A 12,462-nucleotide genomic window follows, 5' to 3' on the forward strand; every position below is an offset into this window, starting at 1 on the left:
TTTCTTTCAATTGCATGTGAACCTATAACTGTCTTTTATATAAAGTTCTTTAACAAAGCAAAATAAATAATAAACACAAACTTTCAGGTTGGGAGAGCAAAGGTTGGAAGGAAAAATAAAAGTCTGACTAAATGATGCTTGATATTTATAAGAGAGTAAAGCAAAATGATGTAAGTAACTGAAAGAAACATAAGAGCAATAAAAATCTACCCAGTACACACAAAACTGACAGAGATGGCAACAGTAATATCAGAAATCATCAAACAGAGCAAAAAATATTTTATATTTTGTAAGATTGAAATCCACTAAGAACAAACATCTATAAAGATGAATCCAATCAAATTCATAGTCACGGTAAGAGACTAATATATTCTGCTTACTGATTTATCAGTTTTGAGAAAACAGTAAATAGTGATATGGTACAAGAAATGTGTCAAGCCAAAAAACAGGGAAATGACAGCTTATCAAAAATATTTTGGGAGAATGTCTACACACTTAGAAAAGTAAATTTAGAATACAGTTGATCCTTGAACAATGCAGGGGTTAGGAGCACCAGTCTTCTGTGCAGCTGAAAACCCATGTATAACTTACAACTGGCCATGCATATACACAGTTCCTCCTTATCCACAGTTTTATATCCCTAGGTTCATCCAACAGTGAATTGTTTAGTACTGAGCATTTACTACTGAAAAAAATCCATATGTATATGGATTCCTGCAAGTCAAACCCATGTTATTCAAGGGTCAACTGTATTATCCAAGCAACTATTTTTTAAAATTTAAATAAGCAACACAAAATATCCAGTAAGAGAATATGTACAAAGAGCATTTTAATAACCTTGGGATGGAAACTCAGGATGTCATAAAGGAAGAGAATACAGAACTGACAACATACATATTAAAACTTTCTAGATGATTAGATAGCATCACCAACTAACTCTGGGAGGTAGAGAAGGACAGAGGAGCCTGGTGTCTGCAGTCCATGTGGTCGCAGAGTCAGGCACGACTTAGTGACTGAACAACAAAAACAATATGGCAAAAGCTCCCAGAAGAAGCATTTAAATAATAAACTATGAAAAAATACTAGCAATGGTGTACCAAGTCACTGATAGCCATGACATATAAAGAGCTATTACAAAGTAACATGAAAAAGAGGAACATCAACAGAAAAGAATATGAACAGGCAAGTAGATATTCAACTCCATCAATAAGCAAACAAATGCAAAATTAAAACAGTAAAAGTACCTGTCATCCATAAAAATCATAAAATGTAAAAAATGATATCATTTTAGCAGTGATTGTTTCAGAACAATTCTTCACAGGTCTCTCACATTTCTGCATATCTCATAAGCAGGGACACTGATCATCTCTGTTCCAGACTATCCTTTCAAAGGTCTTTATACAGCGAACATTGTTAGCAGATAGAGAAGTCTCCCTCTGGAGTAGAGGGCAGATCTTTTTTTTACCATCCAGCATAATAAAGATAATGTCTCTCTCTAGGGTAAAGGTTAGGCAGACTTGCTTGCAGCCTATTATGAACAGTCAGGTTCCCTAAACTCAGGGTTTCACTCCTATAATGTAATCTACTGCATATGCTTGAACTACCTGGCCCTCATCACATCACCCTGTGGAAATCAGGGTTCGAGGAAGTGACAGAAGAAAAGAATGGTAGAAGGACATGTGCTCACCTCCTCCTGGGAAAGCACTGGAACCACAACTAACTGCTGAACAACTAGCAACAGAAAGATGCTGAAACTGACCCAAAAAAGATACCCCACATTAAAAGACAAAGAAGAGTCAATGAGACGGCAGAAGGGGTGCAATTAGGATAAAATCAAATCCCATACCCGCCAGGTGGCTGACCCACAAACTGGAGAACAATTAAACCACAGAAGTTCTCCCACTACTGTGAAGGTTCTGAGTCCCACATCAGGATTCCCAGCCTGCAGGTCCAGCAAAGCCACTAGGAATCCCCAAGGAATCTGACTTTGAAGGCCAGTGGGATTTGACTGCAGGACTTCCATGGAACTGGGGGAAACAGAGACTCCACTCTTGGAGGGTACACACAAAATCTTGTGCACAGCAGGACGCAGGGGGAAGAAGCTGTAACCCCACAGGAGACTGAACCAAGCCTACCTATGGTGTTGGAGGGTCTCCTGCCGAGGTGTGGGGTGGCAGTGGTTCACCTCAAGGACAAGGGGACTGGCAGCAGCAGTTCTAGGAAGTACCAACTGGTGTGAGCTCTCTTGGAGGCTACCGTAAGCTGGACCATAGAGTCTGTAGGCTCCAGGGCTGGGTCCTTAGGCCAAACAACTAACAGAGAGGGATCACAGCCCCACCCAGCAGCAGACAAGCAGATTAAAGTTTTACTGAGCAAGGCCCTAACCACCAGAGCAAGAACCAGTTCTTTACACTGCCAGTCCCTCCCATCAGGAAGCTTGCACAACCATTTTAGATAGCCTCTTGAGGCTTAGTATCATCAAAACAGACAACCCAATCAAAAAATGGGCAAAAGATCTAAACAGACATTTTGCCAAAGGAGACACACAGGTGGCCTTAAAGGCACATGAAAAAATATTCAGCATCACTAATTATTAGAGAAAAGGAAATCAAAACTGCACTGAGTTATCACCTCACACCAGTCAAAATGGTCATCATCAAAAAATCCATAAACAATAAATGCTGGAGAGGGTGTGGAGAAAAGGGGACCCTCCTACACTGTTGGTGGGAATGTAAATTGGTACTGCCACTAAGGAGAACAGTATGCTGCTGCTGCTGCTAAGTCACTTCAGTCGTGTCCGACTCTGTGCGACCCCATAGACGGCAGCCCACCAGGCTCCCCCGTCCCTGGGATTCTCCAGGCAAGAACACTGGAGTGGTTGCCATTTCCTTCTCCAATGCATGAAAGTGAAAAGTGAAAGTGAAGTTGCTCAGTCGTGTCCGACCCTTAGCGACCCCATGGACTGCAGCCTACAGGCTCCTCCGTCCATGGGATTTTCCAGGCAAGAGTACTGGAGTGGGGTGCCATTGCTTTCTCCAGGAGAATAGTATGGAGGTTCCTCAAAAATCTAAAAATAAAGCTACTATATCACCCTGGAATCCCACTCCTGGGCACATGAAAGTGAAGTGAAAGTGTTGGTCACTTCAGTCATGTCCAACTCTTTGTGATCCCATGGACTGAAGCCCGCCAGATTCCTCTGTCCATGGGATTCTCCAGGCAAGAATACTGGAATGGGTTGCCATTCCCTTCTCCAAGGGATCTTCCCAACCCAGGCATAGCACCCAGGTCTCCCGCACTGCAGACAGACTCTTTACCATCTGAGCCACCAGGGAAATGATATATCCAGAGAAAAACACGGTCTGAAAGGATACACGCACCTCAACGTTCACTGCAGTACTGTGTACAATAGCCAAGACATGGAAGGAACCTAAATGTCCATCGACAGAGGAATGGATACAGAAGATGTGGTAAATACATACAGTGGAATATTACTCAGCCATTAAAAATACAGAAATAATGCCATTTGTGGCATCATGGATGGACCTAGAGATTGTGAAGTCAGACAGAGAAGGAGAAATATCATAGGACATTTTTTATATGCAAAATATAAAAAGAAATATTTGTTGTTGTTTAGTCACTGAGTTATGTCCAACTCTTTTGAAACCCTATGGACTGGGACCCCATGGACTGTAGCCCTCCAGGCTCCTCTGTCCACGGGATTTCCCAGAATCCTGGAGTGGGCTGCCACTTCCTTCTCCAGGGGATCTTCTGTACCCAGGGATCAAACCCACATCGCCTACATTGCAGGCAGATTCTTTACCACTGAGCTATCAGGGAAGCCTCAAAAAATACACAAATGAACTTATTTACAAAACAGATACAATTCACAGACTTAGAGAATGAATTTATGGTTGCTGAGGGAAGGGATAGTTAGGGAGTTTGGGACTGACATGTACATACTGCTATATTTAAAATGGATAACCAAGAAAGACTTTAGCAACTAAAAAACAATAAGAACTGTATAGCAAAGGAAATTCTCTCAATGTTATGTGGCAGCCTGGATGGAAGGGGAGTTTAGGGGAGAATGGATACATGTATATATATGAATGAGTTCCTTTGCTGTCTACCTGAAACTACAACAAAATTGTTAATCTGCTGTACTCCAATATAAAATAAAAAGTTTAAATAATTATTTAAACTTTCTAAAGTTTAGATAAAATTATCTAAACTTATCTAATTTAAATAATTATTAGTTTAAATAATTATCTCTGGCTACTGTTATTGCTGGCTCCTGTCTTCTACCAGCATCCATGAAACTGTGAGCTTGCAAATAGGGTAAAATTCAATCCTGACAATTCCCGGCAATGATACAGCAACAGCAGGCAACATTTTCAGAAACTGTATAAACTGACTCTGACAACAACCTTTTGAAGAGAAATATGGAATGATCTATCATAATTTAAAACATATGTAACTTTTTATTTTTTAAAAAAGGTATATAACTTTTGACCCAGCAATACCATGTCTAAGCATTCACACTAAGGAACTAAATAAATATGCAAATATATACACACAGTAGGAATCCGTGAGGCTTTGTTTCTAATAGAAAGAAATTCAGAATAGCCTAAATATCACCAAGGGATTAGTTAAATTTTAGGTTATTCCTACAATGAAATATCAAAAAGACTTTTAAAAGATAATGTTATACGCATCAACATAGAAAGATGTTCATCAATTATTACTAACTGGAAGTTACTTAACATTATATATAGTATACTGCTAGTTATGAAACGCACGTAGACTTACACACATGTATTTTTAATGTCTGGAAGGAAAAGAGAACAAATGATTAAAAGTGACGATCTCTGGGGAATGGGGTTACTAAAGAGATGGACACACAACATTTTTACTTTCTCCTTTGGCTAGTTCTGTATTACTTCTCTAAAAGAATGTATGCATTTATTTTATGATCTAATAACACTTCTAAGTATCTATTATAACAACACTTGAAAATTCATTATATATAAGTTGTTCAATCATAAAAAAAAAAAAATGGACATGGGCAGTCCCAGGGATCACGTCTACAGGCATTTATCCCTTGTGAGTGAGTGAAAGTCGCTGGGTTGCATCCAACTCTTTGGGACTCTATAGTCCATGGAATTCTCCAGACCAAAATACTGGAGATGGTAGCCTTTCCCTTCTCCAGGGAATCTTCGGATCTTCCCAACCCAGGGATTGAACCCATGTCTCCCGCATTACAGGCACATTCTTTACCAGCTAAGCCACAAGAGAAGCCCCAAAATACTGAAGTGGGTAGCCTATCCCTTCTCCAGTGGATCTTTCTGACCCAGGAATTGAACTGGGGTCTCCTGCATTGCAGGCGGATTCTTTACCAACTGAGCTATCAATCTCCAGCACTGCACGTGGATTTTTCACCAACAGAGCTATCAGGGAAACCCAATTTACCCCTTAGGGCTACTGAAACCAGCTACAGAACATCCTGAGTCCTAACTGAAGAGGAGAGACACACTCACTAGTACACAATGCAAAGTCAAAAGACACCCAGATTTTGAATCAAGCTGCTTTTCTAGGTATAATTCTGAGGAGCAACTCTAACAGGGCAAGTTCTAACTTAGCAAGAGAAGGGATTTATTTAACAATGGTTAATAATTCAACTGACCATGAGAAAGGCAAGCTAAAAAATAATTTCAAGAGGCAAGACACCTTAAGGAAGGGGTGGGGTAGAGAGGAAGGGGTAAAAAGGGAGTCAAGTTACCCTCTCTAAATGGGTTCATTTCAAAAATATTTAGAGATGTCTACAAATGCCAGGCACTGTTTGAAGCACTAGACATTAAAACACATTATAAAACTAAAGTAATAAGAGCAGCATGGTATCAGCACAGGAAGCCAGAGATTGCTAAACATTAATCAGTAAAAGTTTCAAGAATATACTAGAATTAGGGCCTCAGATAAAAACAATCTTTGCTATCAGTAGGGGAAAATGGAATTCTACAATTGCTGATGGAGACAATGGCTAACAACTACGAGAGAAAAAGGGGTGCTTTATTTCCTTGCTTATATTAAATATAATTGAGGTAAAGACTTAAATATGAAGAATGCTTGGTTGCTAAGTCATGTCCAACTCTTTGCAACCCCATGGATTAGCCCACCAGGCTTCTCTTTCCATGGGATTTTCCAGGCAAGAATACTGGAGTGGGTTGCCATTTCCTTCTCCAGGGGATCCTCCCATCCCAGGGATCAAACCTGCATCTCCGGTATCTCCTGCATTGGCAGGCAAATACTTTACCACTGAGCCACCTGGGAAGCCCAAATATGAAGACTAAGCCTATTAAAAGTACTAGAAGAAAATAAAGGAGTATATTTATATACAATTCATGTAGCAAAACACCATTCTTAAGAGGATACCAGAGTTAGACACATGAAGTTAAAACTGATTACATTCATCACAGCAAAAGTTAAAGAGGATGCGGCAATGAAACTAACACAGTTAAGAAATAAGACGGAGTTTTCCCTTTACTGGCCATGGTTAGAAGTAAAAGATAAATAGCAACATTTTAAGATGCCTCATACACAGGCCTATAATTGCATTACTGGATCATGGGTGCAGGTAAAAAGGATATAACTATCTTATACTGATTTGATCTCTCTGATTTTTACGTCCATAATAAAAGGGAAGAGTATGAAAATGCAGGGCCCAAAATCTGCTTTTGGGGGATTTTGGGGGTAGTAGTAAAAAGGGAGTAAGAGGGAAGAAAAGAAATTGTACTCTGAAAGGAAATGCGGAAAGAAGGATCCAATTCAATGAACAAGTAGAGTGTCTACTATGGGGTGATGCACAGTACCACTGCTGCTGCTGCTGCTGCTAAGTCGCTTCAGTCGTGTCCGACTCTGTGCGACCCCATAGACGGCAGCCCACCAGGCTCCTCCGTCCCTGGGATTCTTCAGGCAAGAACACTGGAGTGGGTTGCCATTTCCTTCTCCAATGCATGAAAGTGAAAGGTGAAAGTGAAGTCACTCAGTCATGTCTGACTCTTAGCGACCCCATGGACTGCTCCTCCGTCCATGGGATTTTCCAAGCAAGAATTCTGGAGTGGGGTGCCATTGCCTTCTCCGCACAGTTCCACTAGAAAGAGTAAATATAACTGTCCCTTTCCCCCAAGAGCTTAGTATCTAATAAAGGGGAAGCCTTGGTGTCTCAGGAAAATCTAATCGCCACTAGAGAAGCCTTGGTGTCTCAGGAAAATCTCCCTCTACTCAGGCAACAGGTACAGTATGTAATACAGGACAACACAAGCATGAAGTGAGCTTTAAGGGAGGGAAATGTACTTATATTCTGAACTTAAGACACCAGAGAGTGCATGCCAAGAAGCAGTAAAGGCAGACTGTGTCCTCTAATACATCAAAGCAAACAAGATCCCCGCACTTTGTGAGTCCTCCAAGGCATAAAGCCAGACGTCCCCTCAACTACCTGATCACAGGTTTATAGCATCTTGACTTTCTAATTACTTGTATATTTTAACTAGTGACTAAATGAGAGGCTTTGTGGCAACGAGTATTTGGGAAACTATGAAGGGAATCCAAAACCGCTCCCACTGCAAACAGGCTGACAAGGAGGCCAAGTGAATGCTCACCATCTCATTGCATTCTAATCATAGCTCTAAACACAGAAACAGGGCTGCTGCCGGGCATCTCGTGGCAGTCCTGAATTAAGACACGGGCCTGACTAGGCGAAAACCATCGGGTGCCAAAGAGAAATCAAAGTAGCACGCGCAGGAGCAACAAGTACACAGGCGGGAGGGTGGCCAACTCGGGGTTGCAGGGTCAGCGCTACCTGCCAACCCCGCAGCGTAAACAACCCTGCGCCGCCCGCATTGGGCGACGCCTCACGCCTAGCAGACAGCCGTGCAGAGAAGCGGCGCCAGAGGCAAGTTAGATGCTTGCAGGGTCCCCAGCAAGCCCAGCAAACGCAAGCTGGCGGGGGGGGGGGGGGGGCGGTGCGGAAAGCCGGAGCGGGGACCTCTGCCGGGCGCCCGGGCTCCCCAAAGAGCGCCTCCGCCCGGGCCCGGCCCAGCCCCAGCGCCGAAAGAAGACGGAGACCCCCAGGAGGGAGAAGTAAAGGAAGGGCCGTACCCTGTAGGGTCCGGGAGAGGCGCGCGCCGTGGGCTTCACCAGCGACCAGACGGCGCGGGAAGGCCGGGGCGCGGGGGCGGCTCCCAGGCTCCCGCGCTGCGGCGAGACCGCGGCGAGCCCGGCCCAGGGCGACCCGGAAGGAAGACGCTCGGGCCGCGCTGAGGGGCGGAGCCAGGGACGGGGCGGGGCCACGTCGGCGTCTGGACCGCCCCTTCCCAGGCCGAGGGGAGGAGCTTCCTACTGCCGTCCTGGCCTGAGTGGTACCCTACGAATTGCCAGTTACTCCTCAAGGGGCAGTGGTTGCACATGTGCTGTGGAAAGAATCTCTTCCTCTAATCGGCCTGCCATCAGTAATGTAGTAGAGCTAGGGCTTCTTCAGTCTCGAGTTGTTGGATCAGAGGATGCACAAGGATTATGGGTGTTAATGTTCTCAGAAGAAAAGGGGAACAAAAGTAATAGGTGCTCTAAAGGGATACTTCACCAAGTTTGTATAACTCTTCTGTCCCAGATACAAATCCTTTCTGCAGACTCATCTCCCTCCCAACATTCCGAAGCCCATGATTATTACCTCTGCTGAAGAAGATGCTCTCATGGTCTCCCTTAATCATTTTAATGTATTTTCAATAGATAAATATTTTTTTAGTTAGCATATTTATCTTGCATATTGCATGGTTTCCATTAAGATGAAAAAATATTTAATAATGAAGAAAAGTAAAACTACACATTACTTGCTATCTAATTACTCCTAAAGAGGCAAAATAATAAGTATATTTATTCTTAAATTATATACCTGAACAGAACTAATATATGATGTACAGTATAAATTGTATACAAAACTGGAAAATTTTTAAATAAATTGAAGTTTAATCCCCATTCTACCCTCAACTCTCCTTGAGTGTAGCCAGCACCTAGTGACTTGCTTCCAAAGAATATAGAAAGGAGAGAAAAGTAGCTATACTGTGGAGAAAGCTGGGTAACACTATCTTGGTTAGATGGAAGTTAACACCATTAGCGATAAGCCAAGTTGGTAGCATGTACCTTGACATGGTGTGATGAAAAGGGTACTTCATCTCTGTGATAGTCTTCCTCAAAACCCATAAACCCTGTCTGACCTTGAGAAAGCATCAGGAAGTCCAGGTATCCTAATAAAAAACCTGAACAAAATGTCAAATTTTTTTTCATGGGGAAAAAAAAACTGAGAAATCTTCACAGACCAGAGCTCTCTGCCTTAGAAAACAGGGCCACTACATGTAACATGGTATTTTTGATCCTGGAACATGGAAAGAACATTAGTGGGAAAACTAATTGTAGTAGAGTAATGAATGAATTTTAGTTTAGTTAATAGTGATATACCAGTGTTAGTTTCTTAGTTGTAACAAACATACTATTTAACATACAATATTAACAATAAAGGGAAAATGGATGAGTGGTATAAGGGAACTCTCTGTACCATCACTGGAACTTTTCTGTAAATCTAGATCTATTCTAAAATAAAGAGTGGATTGCAAATAATAAATTAATTACAAGTAAATGAAACTGACCCTTTTATGGTTGCCAGTGAGACTTGAGTTGATGTCCATGAAGTACTCAGACTCAGTCTTCCTAAAACAGGTTCTCATTTAGTTTCTAAATAAACTTTTCATTGAAGTATTAAAATATATTCAGAAAAGGCACAAAATATAAGTGAAGAGTTTAATAAAAAGTGAGCATACACATATATTCACCACTCAGATAAAAAAATTAATTACTAGCACTCAGAACCCTATCACTACTGTTTATACTTCCTCAGAGGTAACTATTATCCTGACTTCTAATACCAGAGAGGCATTTTGCTAACTTTTGCCTTTATATAGTTAGGTTCATACATGATACACTCTTCTGAATCTGGCTTCTTTCTCTCAACATTAGATTTGGGAGAGTTATTTATGTTGTTAAGTGTGGTAGTTTATTGTTGCCCAAATATGCCTTAATTTATTTACCTATTCTACTCGTGATCAACATTGAGTTGTTTTTAGTTTTGATTATTAGAAGTGATGATACCATGAAATTCTTACTCATATCTTTCAGTGCCTATCTTCTGCATGCCCTCCCATACCTTTCTCTTTTTTTTTGGTGAGTAAGAAATGTAGTAGTTGGTGCTGTTGTTTCATGCAGTATTTTGGTTTAGTTTTGTTTCTAAAGGCATTTGAAGTCCTGCTTGGAGTGTATATAAGGTTATATTCAAAGAAAGGAAAAGACTAGGGCAAAGTTCCATTTCTGTGAGTAAATGGAATTTTGATCATCATTGTTCAATCTGTTCTCCCTCCAACCTTCTCATCTCATGGGCCATGCCATTGTATGCTTTGTCTGCTGGGCAGAAGAGCCAAGTGAGGCCAAGGCAAAGGGTGATACTTATCAGTTCGTGATGGCGCTGATTTGATAGATGAACTAATGCATGGTTATTAAATGGACTGTTGTTTGCAACTGAATAGCGTCCCACGCCATAACAGTGCTATTACAAATAAAGAAAGTCCCAACAAAGCTTAATTGTGCTTAAAGTCACCAGCTCAGCAAGCTGGTTATGATCTATTCTATGTTAGCTTCAAAAGTTACAATGTTCTACTCAGATGGGAAGGCGGGCAAAGAAGCAGCAGGTTCAAAACTCTTCTTTGTCTCTAACTCTTGAAGCACTCACCATCATAACCTCTATTTTCAAGCGATTTTTCTTCATCTTAGAAAGAAATGTCTACCAGTTGTAATAAGCTTTCATGGCAAGGAGTAAGCGTGGCAATGAGATAATATACCAGAGAGGCAGAGATCTCATTCATCATTCTTCCCAAGGGACCCAAAATGTCATCACAGGCAGATGAAGAGAAAACCCTTAGGTTTTCTGTTACTGGTTCCTAAACAAGCTCTTCTGTCAAGACCTCTCAGAAAATGCAATCCTATACATTTCTTACATAACTCAGCCAAAATAATTTACCCCTCTGTGAAATTTTAAGTTAACTAGTTTGTTGGAAAATGACTTTCACTCAGTAATATTAGTCCAAGGTTTTTAATATGCAGCTGGTGAAAGAGCATGAATAATCAGCAGTAGATGTGGTCTCTCCGTGTACTTTTTTTAACTTCTTACAATCTAGTAAAAAGCTTCAATTTAACATTAATGTGTCACAAAATTAGTCTAGATATAGCCACAGCCATTAAAAAGAAAATACGAATTTTAAGCAAGAAGCCCCAAAGTCATGTCTAAATCCCTTTTTTACAGATAAGGAAACTGGGACTCAGAGAGGTTAGGTGACTTCCCCAAATCAAAGTGTCAGAACTGTCCGTGAAACCTACTTCTGTGACTTTAAATCCAGAGTCTTTTTTGTTTAATGATAACACGTTATTATTTTATGATTTAACAAAACCTTTACTAATCATGCTTCTATCTTACTATCATAATCTTGAAGGAGCTGAATACAATAGAAAGAAAATTGAACTTGGGAGTAGGAAGACCTGTCTATCCTGCTCCTCTATGTAAGTAACTCTGTGATCTTGGGTAAGCTACAACTTATCTGAGCTTGTCCTCGGGTCTATGAAATATGCCTAACTCACAGGCAGTGGAGAGGTTTAAAAGAAATCATACATGTGAAAGCACTTTGTGAATTATAAAGTAGTATGCAAATATATGAATATTATTAATATTTAGTAAAATGTGTTGAAGATCAGAAATTGAGCCTGAATAGAACCTTCAAATTCACAAAATGTCAGAATAGAACCTTCAAATTCACTCTAGTCTAACCCTTCCCATTGTCATCAGAAGAGAGAAAAGCCTAGAAAAAGTGAATGATTCAAAGGCTTATGGTAAATTTCTGGCAAAGCCAGGACTTGAATATAAGTCTCCTAACTTACATGCATTGGAGAAGGAAATGGCAACCCACTCCAGGGTTCTTGCCTGGAGAATCCCAGGGATGGGAGAGCCTGGTTGGCTTCCATCTATGGGATTGCACAGAGTCAGACACTACTAAAGCAAAGCAGCAGCAGCAACTTACAACTGCTAATGTCTTTGATAGTGAAGTGAAAGCTGCTCAGTCGTGCCCAACTCTTTGTGACCCCATGGACTGTAGCCTGCCAGGCCCCTCTGTCCATGAAATTCTCCAGACGAGAATACTGGAGTGGGTAGCCATTCCCTTCTCCAGGGGATCTTCCCAACCCAGGGACCGAATCCAGGTCTCCCACATCACAGGCAGATTCTTTACCATCTGAGCAACAAGGGAAGCCCAATAATAAGTGAATACTAATTACAAACCAGTAACATGGCTTAAAATAACCAGATAAACCTTTAGACAA

At 41.2% G+C, this 12,462-nt stretch overlaps 1 protein-coding gene across 2 annotated transcripts in view; it reads right to left on the minus strand.

Annotated features, from left to right (window-relative positions):
• The window catches only part of FBXL4 (F-box and leucine rich repeat protein 4), a 74,414-nt gene extending 66,111 nt beyond the window's left edge, over positions 1-8,303 (minus strand). For both annotated transcript variants that reach the window (XM_006052454.4, XM_006052453.4), the window contains exon 1: positions 8,152-8,303. The gene's annotated coding sequence lies outside the window, so the exon portion shown is untranslated. The remainder of the gene's footprint in view (positions 1-8,151) is intronic.
• Positions 8,304-12,462: the final 4,159 nt, after the last annotated feature.

This window comes from Bubalus bubalis, chromosome 10 (assembly GCF_019923935.1).
Source record: "Bubalus bubalis isolate 160015118507 breed Murrah chromosome 10, NDDB_SH_1, whole genome shotgun sequence".
In the NCBI taxonomy this organism is placed as follows: Eukaryota; Metazoa; Chordata; class Mammalia; order Artiodactyla; family Bovidae; genus Bubalus; species Bubalus bubalis.